Source organism: Branchiostoma belcheri, unplaced genomic scaffold (assembly GCF_001625305.1).
Source record: "Branchiostoma belcheri isolate BF01 breed outbred unplaced genomic scaffold, Haploidv18h27 scaffold188, whole genome shotgun sequence".
In the NCBI taxonomy this organism is placed as follows: Eukaryota; Metazoa; Chordata; class Leptocardii; order Amphioxiformes; family Branchiostomatidae; genus Branchiostoma; species Branchiostoma belcheri.
Genome location: NW_017803357.1, coordinates 207,678 through 214,994, shown reverse-complemented (window position 1 = coordinate 214,994; position 7,317 = coordinate 207,678). Strand labels below are relative to the sequence as shown.

The following is a 7,317-nucleotide window of genomic DNA, read 5'->3' as shown; positions in this document are numbered from 1 at the left end:
CGGTCACCAACGCTAACCATTACACTAAAAGGTCGCACGACCATTTAGCATGGTCAGTTAGCACTGTTACACTACTCCCCCTTTTCTTTCAAGATTCGTCCTCGAATCTTCCGAGTCCGACATCCCTGGAGCTGCCACACTTATCCTCAGTGCCAGTACTCACAGGGCCCACATCGGGCGCCACTGTAAAAACCGAAAGGGGCGAGCATGTCACAACCGGTAATCGAACCCGAGTTGTCCGCTTGGCGGTCACCAACGCTAACCATTACACTAAAAGGTCGCACGACCATTTAGCATGGTCAGTTAGCACTGTTACACCAGGTCGTGCCGCCATGTGTTTGTTTAGATATCAGTGTGAATAGCAGCCCTGTTCAGACACGGCCGGCCTGCCGGCGTTTCCGGGACAGTGTTCATTGTTTCCAGATGTAGCAGCGAGAGCGCCTCGCTCAGTGTCCAGCATAGTTGACCAGCGTATTGCAGAGACCTTGTGTGATGATTGTCATTTCTCGTTGTCATGTTTTCACCCCGGTGCTGTCATGAGCGACGTTTCAGCGCCAGGTGATAGGGATTGTACATTACCTAACGTAGATTGTGTACACCGTTTCGGGACAATTTCTATGCGCCCTTTTTGATGTTCGAGCCAGATAAAAATAACCCGCGGTACCCGGAAGTGTGAACGCGTACTAAAGTACCCTCCAAATGCAATGTGCAGACTTCCTATCCCCCCAGCCAGTCGAGAATGTGGCCAAATAAAGCCACAAGCCCCCAGCCAATCAGAGAGCGCCCCGCGCCATGACGTCATTTTCGCGCGGCTGAGACCCAAGCCAAGTTTCCACTGGCTTCTCATGAATCTGTGCATATTATGGGCTGTACTGCTGTCTGAAGACCAGTTCAAAGGTCAAAATACGTCATATCCACGTAGCCATGGCCTGGGGAAGCCATATTTGGCCGTGTTTTTGCTCGAAAAACCTCCCAAAAATCACATATTCCGGCCGCGATACTCGCTATATAGGCAGGTAAGACACACATTTACAAATTTCTGCACTCATTTTAGCGGCCTAACTTGGTATTTTCCCGGAATTTGTCGCAGTTTTGAACAATTTTCCGTGGTTGTTTGTAGTGTTACTGATCGATAGCGCCATGTTGTTTACGTGTGCAACAACCTGGAGAAAATGTTCGCTTTTTAGAAATTGGGACGTTTTGCGTCTCGGAGCTTCCTTCCACCATTGTTTTTAATGGTAAACTGACACGGCAGCGGCTAGTTTTCGTTGACGTAAAATGCTTTTATTAGCAAGACGCAACATTTCTAAACACAATAAATAATTTTCCTGGGTAGGTTACAGCCTCTTGCATCATTTTATGTTATTTTTAGTTACTATTGGTGCCTCATAAAAATTGTTCGCTTTTTTAAAGTTTGGAAATGCCACGTCGGGAGTGCGAATACCAGTATACAGTAGGGGTTGGGGAGGGGGGCGTTCGTGTGCGGAGATTCGCGATTGAGTCGTTGTTGTGTGTCGATGCACTGTAATGTTGCTTTCAATTCATAAATTCATATCCTTGATCTATGTCATTAGTTCTCGACATTTTGTCGACATTTGAACCTAAAATTCCTCATTTTGTGTTGTAGATATGAGGGGGGGGCAGGATGTATGTAAAACTTTATGGTAACAATGTGCAGCCACAGACTCATGTACATGTAATTCTATTCAGACTTTCATATTAATTTGTATCTGTATTGGGATTCAGTTTATTTATTATCATTAATGACATGTATGTATGATCTTTGTGGCCTGCTCATTCCAAGAATGGAAATACTTGTAGTCTCATTTGCAAAACAAGTCTGTGTGCTGGTACAGAACTATGTCCAAAACAAAATCTTATCTTCCCTTACCTTGTTTACCACTTGCAGGTTGCCCACAGGACTTGCAGGATGTGCATTTGTCAAGATGACATTGGTGCTGGGAAATTTGTGTAGGCAATGCAACACATATGTACTGGTAACACCTGTGGTGGATTGGAAGATATTTCCTATACTGCGCATGCAACAACTGCCATAATTTGTTTTGGATCGTTGATGTTTCTTTACAGTTTACTGTAGTATTTTCAATGTAAGCATGTATGTACATGCATGTTGGTAGGTCTGGTATTAAAATGACATGAGTACTGTGAGTAGAAAAAACTCACCATCACAAGAATTGTAAATAAATGATGTGGAATGATGAGTCGCAAAGTACAACAAAGAATGATCTCGGTTATTGTGACAGCATGACTAGTTTGTATTGTAACGTTGCAATGTGTGGTATATCAGAGTGTGCAGCTATTTGACGACAATAATACATGTAGTAATATTCAAGAAGACGTTACAAATACTGATTCTGAAAATTATGCTTGACAGAATGATTATGTATGTTGCAATTTTACTCTCAACATTACTAGTATACTGGTCATATTTTGTATGGTGAAGTAAACAAATCTTCGTACTCTGACATGTAAGATTTCTTCGTCTCAAAAAAACTTTCTCAAGATGTGCACAAAAATATATTTTTCCATTTTTCACCTTGATCATATGTCGCTCTTGTACTGTCAATCAATCCAAACTGAGCTTCTACAGTTCTTGTGTTACCAATGACTTGATTCCTCTCTTCTACACTGTATGGTGGGATTTGAGATATGATTGCATTTATATTTTGGGCATATGTTGAAATTTATATCCTGCTAGATATGGAAAGCCACATTGCCCTATGGCTGACAAATGACAGCTATGGGACTGGTGAGGTGAGGTGCCTGTGGGTGAGGTGACCTATGGGAAGAACTTTCCCCTAAACATTGCATACACCAAGGGTAGAAAAGAATTTGCTTTACTATCTTCTCCTATCCTAACTTAGATATTTAGTGCTTTATTAACTATTTAGCTTAGAAATAGTGTCTTCAGACCATCACATTATGTAAGAGAGCAGAAGAAATTGTGTATTGTAATGGGTTCTACTTGTCTTTATATTGTGTACTTCAATAGTGCACAATATCTAAAAACATAGGTTATCTCTTGTGCACCAAGGGCAAGATGTCAGCAAGTTTTAATAGGCAATTTTTTTTGTTGTACATATACTTTTGTACACCAAAGTCATTCTTTGTTCACAATAATTTAGTTATATTGTTATGTTAGTTGTTTCCTGTGCTTTTGATTCCTTGGCTGCATAATACTTTGTAGTACAAAACATTATACTACAAAACTGTTGATACCTTGCAAAACTGAAAACCCCGACCAAATTTTTCTTTTCAATAAGTACTTCCATCCCGAATAATCAACTCTTTTGCGTTTCGAGATTTGTGTTACTAGCGTTATATTTCTATGTAGGCAGAACAGTAGAAAATCGAGCCTGGAAAATTCCGTCGTTCGTTATCGAATCCAGGCGATCTGACCAGAAACAAGACGGTGTTCTCGTAACGTTATTGAGCACTGGGCTAGTTATAGGAGTTAACAACGTATGCGATCTACTTGAATACATTCTACGTCCCTAACATCTTAACACCCGTTATTTGGTTATTAGAAATGGGTAAGTATTACAAGAGGTAGCGGACCCAGAAGTTGGAACTTCAGCGCCGGAGGTGCGTGTAAGCGTGCTGACAGACGTGAGTGGACGTCGTGCTTGAGTCCGTGTTCGTGGTGTTTTTCGTAACAGATTGCTTATACACATAACACAGCTAGCAAGTAAATATGCAGATTAAAAAAAATAACATAAAACCATCGGTTTTTAAGGACACAAACGGTGCCCGATTCCTACCCGCAGCATTGAAAGTGAAAAATACGCGAGATCCAAGCGGTTTCTGACTTTCGCGGGAGCCGTCGCCATCTTGAATTTGGGGTCAAAATTACAGGTCACCGGTAGTGCGCTGCGCAACGTAGCCAGTGACGCCATCTTGGCAGTGGCTTTATTTGGCCACATTCTCGACTGCCAGCCGGTCCCACCAGGCACGATAATGAGACGTTGATTGACGGCACATGTGGTTCACATCTGAACAGTTTCAAACAAAGAATTTATCGAGAATGCTGACAACCCTCTGTGTGAAAGGTCAGATCAGTGGTCGAGACCTCAATGGTCCTTATACATGCAAAGGTCAAAAGTTGAGGTCCACTTTCACACTGAAAGGGGTGTCCATCGGCGGTCTAAACCCATCATTTTCACGCACTAAAACACACATACTAAAAAACCAAAACAACGTGCACCATCTACAGCCCAATAGCAAAACGTATACCAAGTCCCAGACATACCCGTCCACCCAAACGCGAGAAACGGCTGCGAACGTAATTTTCGTCTTCCCTCACAAAACCTCCGCGCACGGGATGTACATCCCTACCCGGAGGTAATAATTGTCATGGTGAAACTGGTCATGCCACTTGGTGTTTACTGGTATTTCAAATTCTGATTCAATCTTGAGAATTTTCTTTTCTAATAGAGTCAGACTCAACTATCATCTATAGAAAATTATTTTCCACTAGTGTGAACATAATGAATGATAGAAATATCTTGGTCTTTTAACCTTAGTCTGTGTATTAAATGCAAACTGTGCCGTCCGTGGCTTTAATGGCCCCTCCGTGGCTGGATGTTGGGCGGACGGCAACCATAATGCGATTTATTTAATCAGGCTATTTTAACCTCAGTATGGTCAACAAAAATTATGCAAATATTGTTATCATGAGACATGAGTCATACATGTACATAGCTTATAATAATATACACGTAATGCAAGCAATAATTGCTTGTATAACAAGTAAAATCTGAGATTTTATACCTCCGGGCTTTTTATTGTATATTTTTCCATGTTGTTTGTTATGTATAGTTGATGGTGTTGAATTTAACGTGTTAAATTTAGCGTTCCTGGTTGTGTTAATACAGGTCAACATTTTCATCTGCAGCCCATACCATGTACCCACGGTAAAAATGCATGTCGAGAACGTCTGAGACAGTATACCACGGTATTTGTAAGTTAAGAAGTCGTAATTATAATATACGCCGAAAACATCCAAGATTGCGCAAGAGGGCGTTGACCCCTGACCTATTGGCCCACCCGGAAGTTGGCTGCTGGCAGCCAGCCCTGCAACCCGCGCGATCATTTTCACACTCTAAGGGGTGTCCGAGACACGAAATACAAAATATTCTTACGCCCCAAAACACATATACAACCAAAAAAAAACCTGCACCATCTACAGCCCATTAACAGAAGATACACCGAGTCCCGTCTACCCCAACGCCACATACAACTGCGATAATATTTCTTTCCTCGATACCTGACACCCCCTCTTACTAGATGTGGACGACACCTACGATACTTAATACACGCCGAAAATCAAAAGACAAAACCACTTTCACACGGGTGTCCATACGCTGTCAAAACGCATCATTTTCACGCACTAAAACACACATACTAAAAAAACAAAACAACGTGCACCATCTACAGCCCAAAAAGCAAAACGTTTACCAAGTCCCAGACATATCCGTCCATCCAAACGCGAGAAACGGCTGCGAACGTAAAAAGCATCGTCCCCCACAAAACCCGTCCGCGCAGGGATACATCCCTACCCGGAGGTAATAAAGATACTGCTAACTTCAATACCGGTAGTACATAAGTTTTACGGTACGGCCCGGGCTTCCCTGGCTTCCATGGAACGATTCGAACGCATTTTGCGCTAACCGTGTGTGCCGCTTTCGAAAATTCAAATACAGGATTCAGACGTTGGAATTGATGTTGTTGCATTTTTTAGTTTAGGGACACCAAACTTGGGCTCATTTTGCATTGAAAGGTACGGGTGGGTATGACATAAAATATACATATAAAATACAACACGGTGTATTCCACACCTCCCTCGGTCCCAGCCCTCCTGCGAGTCGGATTGCCCTTGGTGGTCGGGCGATCTGACTTGCCGTCGGGCCGATACCTTTGGCGATATGGAATACCCCGTGTTGTATTCTATATGTATATTTTATGTACGTATACAAGGACATGCACATGTCAAGCTAAATGTATATGTACATGTACATGTATAAGCTTGGGATCTATTAATTATTAATTATCAAGTATTATGTAGTACATGGATTATCAAAGTAATGTTCTGCAACTACCTTTTACCCAGGACGACACACGCTAACATTTACTATGCATGGCTAAGCAGACTGGAGATTCAACACTCAAAACGCACTAATGATGTATTTAGCAATAGTGAGGATATGAGTACATGTACTTTTACTACAGAGGGACTGGCTCTCCTCCATTTATAAGCCTATCACGAATGATAATCTTGCAACAGCTTAAATGCTAATGGATATAAACCATACGTTACAAACGCAAGTGGTACCCCCCATATCTGCCTCATGTATTATAGATGACTACATGCTATGTAACTGTAGTGTAAGGTCACTGCTTTAGGGTTATTACAGTATATTGCTGATCATCAGAATACACAATGTACACTTAATGCAGGCACGTTGTGTAGATGTGAGGCAATATCGTTGGAAATGAGAAGCTGTACGTGCAACAGGCTTGAGGAATTGAAGTACATGTAGCACACCCAGAGGTTTTTCTAGAAATTGCAATCATGTTGAGGGAGTGAAGTGACCAAGGGTTTTTTTAAAGAGAGTATTACACAATGCTAGAATGCATTAAAGTTGTATTGTTTTTGTACAAATTCTATACTTAATTTTTATCAACAAATACAACATACATGTACTGTTACAGTAGTACATGTACTTAAAGCAAGCCTTTATGATTTGCCTTCTACAGTAACTGTTTTAAAAACAAGAAGGAAGGAGTACTCATACTACATGCATGTATATTCACAGTTGTAATGAAGATCTTCTTACCTTGTTGGAAATTCTACTTGGGAGTTCAGTAATGTAGTTCTGATAAGGTATGAACTGACTTCCTCTTTCCTAACTGACTTCCTCTTTCCTTTTTAACAGTATAATGGAATATTCCACTCATAATGAGGTTGGTTCAGGACTACATGAATAGAGGTGCAGTTTTGAATCCTACTAAAACTGTGATCATGGTTGAAACAGACTTCTAATTACGATGTCAGTTCAATGCTATTATGTAGATCATTCAGAAAACAGTATTTGACGGTGAAACCTACACACACAAAAAACTACCCGTCTGAAATGGTTCAGTCTGTCAGGTGTCAGCAGGTTGTTGACATGTGACAGTGCAGGTGAGTCAGTGGAGGAATTTCACAAGGCTGAGTCATAAATAATTTATGGCAGTGCCTGAGTGCTGAAATGTCTGTTGCACATGTTGCCCCAAATCTAATTATATAAAAATAGC

The 7,317-nt window shown here is 41.3% G+C and overlaps 1 protein-coding gene across 2 annotated transcripts in view; it reads right to left on the bottom strand.

The window, feature by feature from the left end:
- The window catches only part of LOC109467689 (tetraspanin-4-like), a 22,067-nt gene that overhangs the window by 7,923 nt on the left and 6,827 nt on the right, over window positions 1-7,317 (bottom strand). Inside the window, exon 1 of one of the 2 annotated variants that reach the window (XM_019765734.1) lies at window positions 6,858-6,951. The exons of the other annotated variant lie outside the window; for it this stretch is intronic. The gene's annotated coding sequence lies outside the window, so the exon portion shown is untranslated. Of the gene's footprint in view, window positions 1-6,857; window positions 6,952-7,317 lie in introns of those variants that run through there. 2 annotated transcript variants of the gene reach the window in all.